Source organism: Cherax quadricarinatus, chromosome 7 (genome assembly GCF_038502225.1).
Source record: "Cherax quadricarinatus isolate ZL_2023a chromosome 7, ASM3850222v1, whole genome shotgun sequence".
Classification (NCBI taxonomy): Eukaryota; Metazoa; Arthropoda; class Malacostraca; order Decapoda; family Parastacidae; genus Cherax; species Cherax quadricarinatus.
Window position 1 is genome coordinate 42,264,459 of NC_091298.1, and position 7,631 is coordinate 42,272,089.

The following is a 7,631-nucleotide window of genomic DNA, read 5'->3' on the forward strand; positions in this document are numbered from 1 at the left end:
GGGCTTCTCTCACTCTACAGGAAGAGGATCTGAAAAGCTTATGTCCATCTTTGGTGATGAAAGGTCAACCTCAGAAGGAAGAATGGCACCCCTTACATTACCTATTAGTACGGAGCAAGAAGTGATGATAGCTAGTACGGCTTCGGACCAACTTGTGAACCATTTAGACCTAATGTAACAACGGATGGTAGGAAAAGTGTCCGTACGGCCCAAGTAGTCTGAGGAACTAACAAAACATTTGCCCAACCCAATTTTCAATGCCACCCAAGAAATAAGCTCTGATGTGAAAGTCCCACTCAAATCCAACCCCTCCCACTCAAGTACTTATCCAACCTAAATTTGAAACTACCCAAAGTCCCAGCCTCAATAACCCAACTAGGCAGACTGTTCCACTCATCAACTACCCTATTTCCAAACCAATACTTTCGTATGTCCTTTCTAAATCCAAACTTATCCAATTTAAATCCATTACTGCGGGTTCTCTCTTGGAGAGACATCCTCAAGACCTTATTAATAACCCCTTTATTAATACCTATCTTCCACTTATACACTTCGATCAGGTCTCCCCTCATTCTTCGTCTAACAAGTGAATGTAACTTAAGAGTCTTCAATCTTTCTTCATAAGGAAGATTTCTAATGCTATGTATTAATTTAGTCATCCTACGCTGAATGTTTTCTAACAAATTTATGTCCATTCTGTAATATGGAGACCAGAACTGAGCTGCATAATCTAGGTGAGGCCTTACTAATGATGTATAAAGCTGCAGTATGACCTCTGGACTTCTGTTGCTTACACTTCTTGATATAAATCCCAGTAATCTATTTGCCTTATTACGTACGCTTAGGCATTGCTGTCTTGGTTTAAGGTTGCTGCTCACCATAACCCCCAAGTCCTTTTCGCAATCTGTATGGCTAAGTTCTACATCATTTAACTTATAAGTACTAGGGTTATGGGCACTCCCAAGCTTCAGAACCTTGCATTTATCTACATTGAACTGCATCTGCCACTTTTCTGACCAAGAATAGAGTTTGTTTAAATCCTCCTGAAGTTCCATAACATCTACGTTTGAATCAATTATCCTACCTATCTTTGTGTCATCGGCGAATTTGCTCATATCACTAGTAATTCCCTCATCAAGATCATTGATATATATTATAAACAACAACGGGCCCAAGACTGATCCCTGTGGAACGCCACTTGTTACAGATCCCCACTCGGATTTAACCCCATTTATGGACACTCTCTGCTTCCTGTCAGTGAGCCATGACTCGATCCACGAGAGCACTTTTCCCCCAATGCCATGAGCTGCCACTTTCTTTAACAGTTTATGGTGCGGAACTCTATCAAAAGCCTTACTAAAATCTAAGTAAATAATATCAAATTCTTTATCGTGGTCAACAGCCTCAAAAGCTTTACTGAAGAAAGTTAATAAATTAGTTAGACAAGACCGGCCTCTTGTGAATCCATGCTGAGTATCATTAATCAAGCTATGCTTATCGAGATGGCTTCTTATAATCTCAGCTATAATTGACTCTAGTAATTTGCCTACAATTGAGGTCAGGCTTATTGGGCGGTAATTTGACGGTAACGACTTGTCCCCTGTTTTAAAAATAGGAATTACATTAGCCATCTTCCACATATCAGACACTACACCTGTTTGAAGAGATAAATTAAAAATATTAGTTAATGGTTCACAGAGTTCCATTTTGCATTCCTTAAGAACCCTTGAGAAAACCTCATCAGGACCCGTCGACTTATTTTGTTTCAGTCTGTCTATCTGCTTCACAACCATTTCACTAGTGACTGTGATGTTACATAATTTAACTTCTTCTAGCCCACTATAAAAATTAATTACTGGAATATTGTTAGTGTCTTCCTGTGTAAAAACTGAGAGAAAATAATTATTAAAAATCGAGCACATTTCATTCTCTTTGTCAGTAAGGTGCCCATAGTTATTTTTAAGGGGACCTATCTTATCTCTAACTTTTGTTCTATAGACCTGGAAAAAACTTTTTGGGTTAGTTTTAGAATCCCTAGCAACTTTAATTTCATAGTCCCTTTTAGCTTTTCTTATCCCCTTTTTAATGTCCCTCTTAATGTCAATATACTGATTCATAAGATGACCCTCACCTCTTTTGATACGCCTATAAATTTCTTTCTTATGCCCTAGTAGATATTTGAGCCTATTATTCATCCATTTTGGGTCATTTCTATTTGATCTAATTTCTTTATATGGGATAAACGTTCTTTGAGCAGCATGTATAGTGTTCAGAAAACTGTCATATTGATAGCTCACTTCGTTACCCCAGTCAACAGATGATAAGTGTTCTCTAAGCCCATCGTAATCTGCTAAGCGAAAATCTGGGACTGTTACTGAGTTATCGCTACTATCGTACTTCCATTCAATGCTAAATGTAATTGATTTGTGGTCGCTAGCACCCAGTTCCTCTGAAATTTCTAAATTATTAACAAGGGATTCATTGTTTGCCATAACTAAGTCAAGCAGGTTATTTCCCCTTGTAGGTTCTGTCACAAACTGCTTCAAAAAACAATCCTGAACTACTTCTAAGAAGTCGTATGATTCTAAATTCCCAGTCAAGAAATTCCAATCAATATGACTAAAGTTAAAGCCATAGTAGTTTCCCTTGGTCCCTATCTAAGTTTGGGGGACGGTATATCACTCCTAAAATCAGTTTTTCATGCCCCTCTGAAAATTCTATCCAAACAGACTCTGTATGTGTTACTTCAGACTTAATACCCGTTTTTATGCAACAGTTCAAGCGATCTCGGACATACAGTGCCACCCCACCCCCCCCCCCCTCCCAATACTTCTATCTTCTTGGAACAATTTAAAACCCTGAATATGACATTCCGCAGGCATGTCCCGACTTTTTGAATTAAACCACGTCTCAGTTAAGGCAAATACATCAATGTTACCTACACTAGCAACTAATCTCAACTCGTCCATCTTATTCCTAGCACTACGGCAATTAGCATAATAAACATTGAAAGACTCTCCTTTCTCTTTACCCTTCCTGCTCATTTCTATTTTTCTACTAAACCTATTACTGTCCTTATCACCCAAGGTCCCTGGCTTTTCAATATCTATCTCGTTCTTATTATTACTAGTTCTCCTAGAACTCGTAATATTACTACACTGGGACTTCACTGTTTTCCTGCCAAAACCCATACCACTAACTATTCCTAGTTTAAAGTCCTAACTGCTCCCTCCACTGCAGTTGCCAGTGCTCCCACCCCACCCCTAGATAAGTGAACCCCATCCCTGGCATACATGTCATTTCTGCCATAGAAGAGGTCCCAGTTGTCAATGAATGTTACCGCATTTTCCTTACAGTATTTGTCCAGCCAGCAATTGACACCAGTTGCCCTGGACAACCATTCATTTCCAACTCCCCTCCTTGGCAAAATACCACATATGAGAGGGTTCCCACCCTTACTTCTAATTATTTCTATTGCTGGCCTATACCTGCTAATCAGGTCTTCACTCCTACGTCTGCCAACTTCGTTGCCTCCAGCACTGAGACAGATAATAGGATTGCTCCCATTACCTCTCATGATGTCATCCAGACGGCTAACAATATCCTCCATCCCAGCCCCAGGAAAGCAAACTCTCTGTCTCCTACTCCTGTCCTTCAAGCAGAACGCCCTATCCATATACCTAACTTGGCTATCCCCAACAACAATATTCGTACCTTCCTTAATGTCTTTCGTGACGTTCCCAGTATTCGACTCACATTCGTCGGGTAGCACTGAGAACGTATTGGATGTTTCCACAACAGTTTCCACGGCAGTCTCTTTCTTCTTCATCGTTTCTACCTTTCCATTCGTCTTCTTGATCGTCAACTTCTTTCCCTGCTGTCCAGCCACTGACCAGTTTCCCTTCTTGACCTGAGAAATCAAAACAGGAGGACTACTCCGAATCTTTTTGTTTTCCTCGGTCAGTCGCCGAATTTCCATATTCGCCAACCTCAATTCTTCCTTAAGCTGTTGGTAAAGTTGCTCGATGGAGGGCATCTTGCTTCAATTCTAGAGAGCGCGCAAACATGTGCATCCAGTGTCTCGTAAAACGGTAGATACATTAAGTCCATTAATTGTTCCTGAACAGAAGGGTGCTTGGTCATTACAGTCTTTAAAACATCTTCCAACTTTCTGGACCTTCTCAGAAGGACAATCTGGAGGTTTATGTCCCTTAACACCATACAAATGACAAACAGGAATAAAAGAAGTCATTTTACTCTCCACTAGAGGCTTTGATTTCTTAAGATCTAGTGAACCCTTGCCCTTAGGGGTCGATCAATTTAGGTCTTTATAGGAATTGTGAGCCTCAGCATACAGGTCAGCAGCCTCAGCAACTTCCTCAGCTTTAATCAGGTTACGTTCTTTGATGAATGTTCTTATCTGGTGGGGAAGAGCTGTCAGGAACTGGTCAGCAACCATGAAGTCTCTAAGAGATTCATAACTGATCAATTCCTGAACTCTATCCAAAAGTCGAACAAACGAGTGTTACTTGTAACTGCTGAAAGTTTTGGCCAGGCTGTAAGGTGGCATACCTGAAATCTTTCCTGTAAGAATTTGTGGTTTTTTGATATGCTTTAAGGATTGCCTTCTTCAGTAGGTTATAATTACATATGATATCCTGCGACAAAGTTGCATAGATATTCAAAGCTGTACCAGAAAATAACATTACTAACCTGGTAGCCCAGGTATCAGCAGGCCATTCACAGAGGGTAGCAGAATTTTCATATCTGATAATGTATGAAGTAATATCTTCACCCTCTTTGAAGGGAGGTAAATTAGGTGTTGGAATATGTGCACTAGCTGCATGATTTTCAATTACTCCTTCCTCTAATTGTTGTTCTGTAAGAGTTAACTTTTTATTCTCTAATTCAAGGCGAGCTTTCTCGAGCTCGCGATCTTTTTCTCTCTCTCTTAACTCAAGTTCTCTAGCTGTTTCCTCACGTTCTCGAGCTTTTTCCTCAACTTCTCTGTCCTTCGCTCTTTCCTCAAGATCTCTTAATTTAACTTGTTCCTCACGTACTTTAGCTTGTTCCTCACATACCCTAGCTCTCTCCTCACGATCAAGTCTATCACGCTCCTTTTTGTCTTCTCTCTCTCTTTCTGTCTATCTTGGTTTTATCTTTCGATTCTCTCTCTCTCCTTTTTCTCTTCTTTTTCGATTCTTTCTCTCTCCTTTTCTTCTTGTCTTTCCCTTTCTAACTGTCTCTCTTCTCTCTCAATTCTCTTTCAATTCTTTCCTGGATCCTAGGACTAATGAAAGATTCTAAATTTTTCCCTGTTATTCCTAACTTACTTCCAACGTTCATCCAAAACTGGTACTCCTCCATACTTGCAAGAATAACTTAAACTACCAGGGGAAAAATGAAACGGGTATCAAAGAAAACGGAGGGTTCAATTTCTGCTCCGCTCAAACTGTAAATAAACCAGAGGGCTCGATCCCTACTTCAATTAAACAATATGTATTAATGAAAACGAAGGGTTCTATGCCGGCTCTGAGCAAACAGTAAGTAGAATGGGGTCCCTTGACTATCCAATCTTTTCACCAACAAATCAAGAGTGTCCTACGACAGTTCCCTTAATATAATAAAGAGCTCAATGAAACAAATTATCACTGGAAAATCTCGGGTCCCTAGAGTCTAATCCTCCAAAGTGTTTCAAGCTCACACAAAAATAGGTGGCAGAATTAACTAGTATTCCTGCCTTGACTTGACTTACAATAAATTGAGATTAACAATCACCAAATCGTTTAAATACCTGTACCGTAGTCCTACCATAGAGAATGATTACTCATGGCTGGTGGTAACCGTCTGTGGTATGCAGCATTGAAGTTCCAATGGTAGATTCGAGATGGAGTTGAATCTTGATTCAGTAGAGTTGATCCTGGCAAGGTCGCCACTTGTGAAGTCTTACTCAGCCCTGTAACAACTTCAGTCAGTATTACTAAGGCTGGCTCCTCCTCAGGAAAATTAATGCATAGAAAAAGAATAAAAACTGACAAACATAAACACTTTATTATTTAGAAAATATAAAATATAAAACACTTAAATATGAATTATTGATCCTACATTAAAGAAAATGAAAAATGAAAAATATAAATGACATCTGAATTCAACGCTAATATATATATATATATATATATATATATATATATATAGATATATATATATATATATATATATATATATATATATATATATATATATATAAAACTTGGGTGTTTGGTGTTGGTGACACTGCGTGTTGTTGAAATTGTAGCCATTGCTGATGATGTAGGGGGGGTCGCAAGTGTTGGTGACAACCCACCGGCTCGTTCTTCACAGAGTCTATAGCCGTAAATAATCTATCCAGATGACAGGAAATCAGGTTCTTTACCGCTGCAATGATGAGGGGTTACGTCTTGATTCTTCATACATGCGCACAGGCAAGTAGATAAAACATGGGACGTCTCACGACGTTAGTCCGTCTCCTTCAATTCTAGTCGTTGGTTGGCAGGTGACCCATTCTGTCATTCCAAGCTGGAAAGAGAGACAGGTTACCCACTGCTTAAAGAATCACTCTCCATGATAAGTACAATACCTAAAAGACGTGGTGATTATTAAGACATTTAACAGAGCCAGACTGAAAGGACTAAGTTTATTACTGGTCAAAAGTGAAGCTTTCAACCAATAAGTCCACTAGAATATGAGCAGCCATGTACTTACAGTAGCGCTGGGAGCTGTGAGTCGAGTGATTACTGTTTGACCGGAGCCCCAAACGTCACCTTTCGGGGGGGTGAAAGAGGGAGGGGAAGGGATAGCGTGAGCTAGACTGACCCTTCCTTAACAAGCAGCCGGCAATCAAACTATCACTTTCGGGGTGAGGGAAAAGAGGGGGGAATAGCAGGAGCTAGACTTACCCTACCTTAACAAGTAGCCGGCAGTCAAACTATTGTTACTATATACTCCCTTGCTACTCCTATCTATTGAACTTTTCCCTCACAGGTGGTAAATGGATTACACTGGATGATATGGTGGTGGTGGTGGTGGTGGTAAATGGATTACACTAAATTAAGTGGTGGTAGTGGTAAGTGGACTACACTAGATCAGGTGGTGTTTGTGGTAAGTGGACTACACTAGATCAAGTGGTTGTGTTGGTAAGTGGACTACACTAGATCAAGTGATGGTGTTGGTAAGTTGACTACACCAGATCAAATGGTGGTAAGTGAACTACACTAGATCAAGTTGTGGTGTTTAATGGACTACACTAGATCAAGTGGTGGTTGTAAGTCGACTATTCTTGAACAAGTGGTAGTGGTAAGTGGACTACACTAGATCAAACAGTGGTGTTGGTAAATGGACTACTCTAGATAAAGTGGTGGTAATGGTAAGTGGACTACTCTAGATGAAGTGGTGGTGGTTGTAAGTTGACTACTCTAGATCAAGTGGTGGTGGTAAGTTGATTAAACTAGATCTTGTGGTGGTGGTGTTTAGTGATCACACCTCACCAGGAGTGAGGGTCTGTCTGGCGTGCGCTATCGATTGTCTGTTTGGCATGCCTTCCAACAAGACGGCCTCTCCAACTTTCCCTTGTGGGCCCTTGTTGGAAGATCATC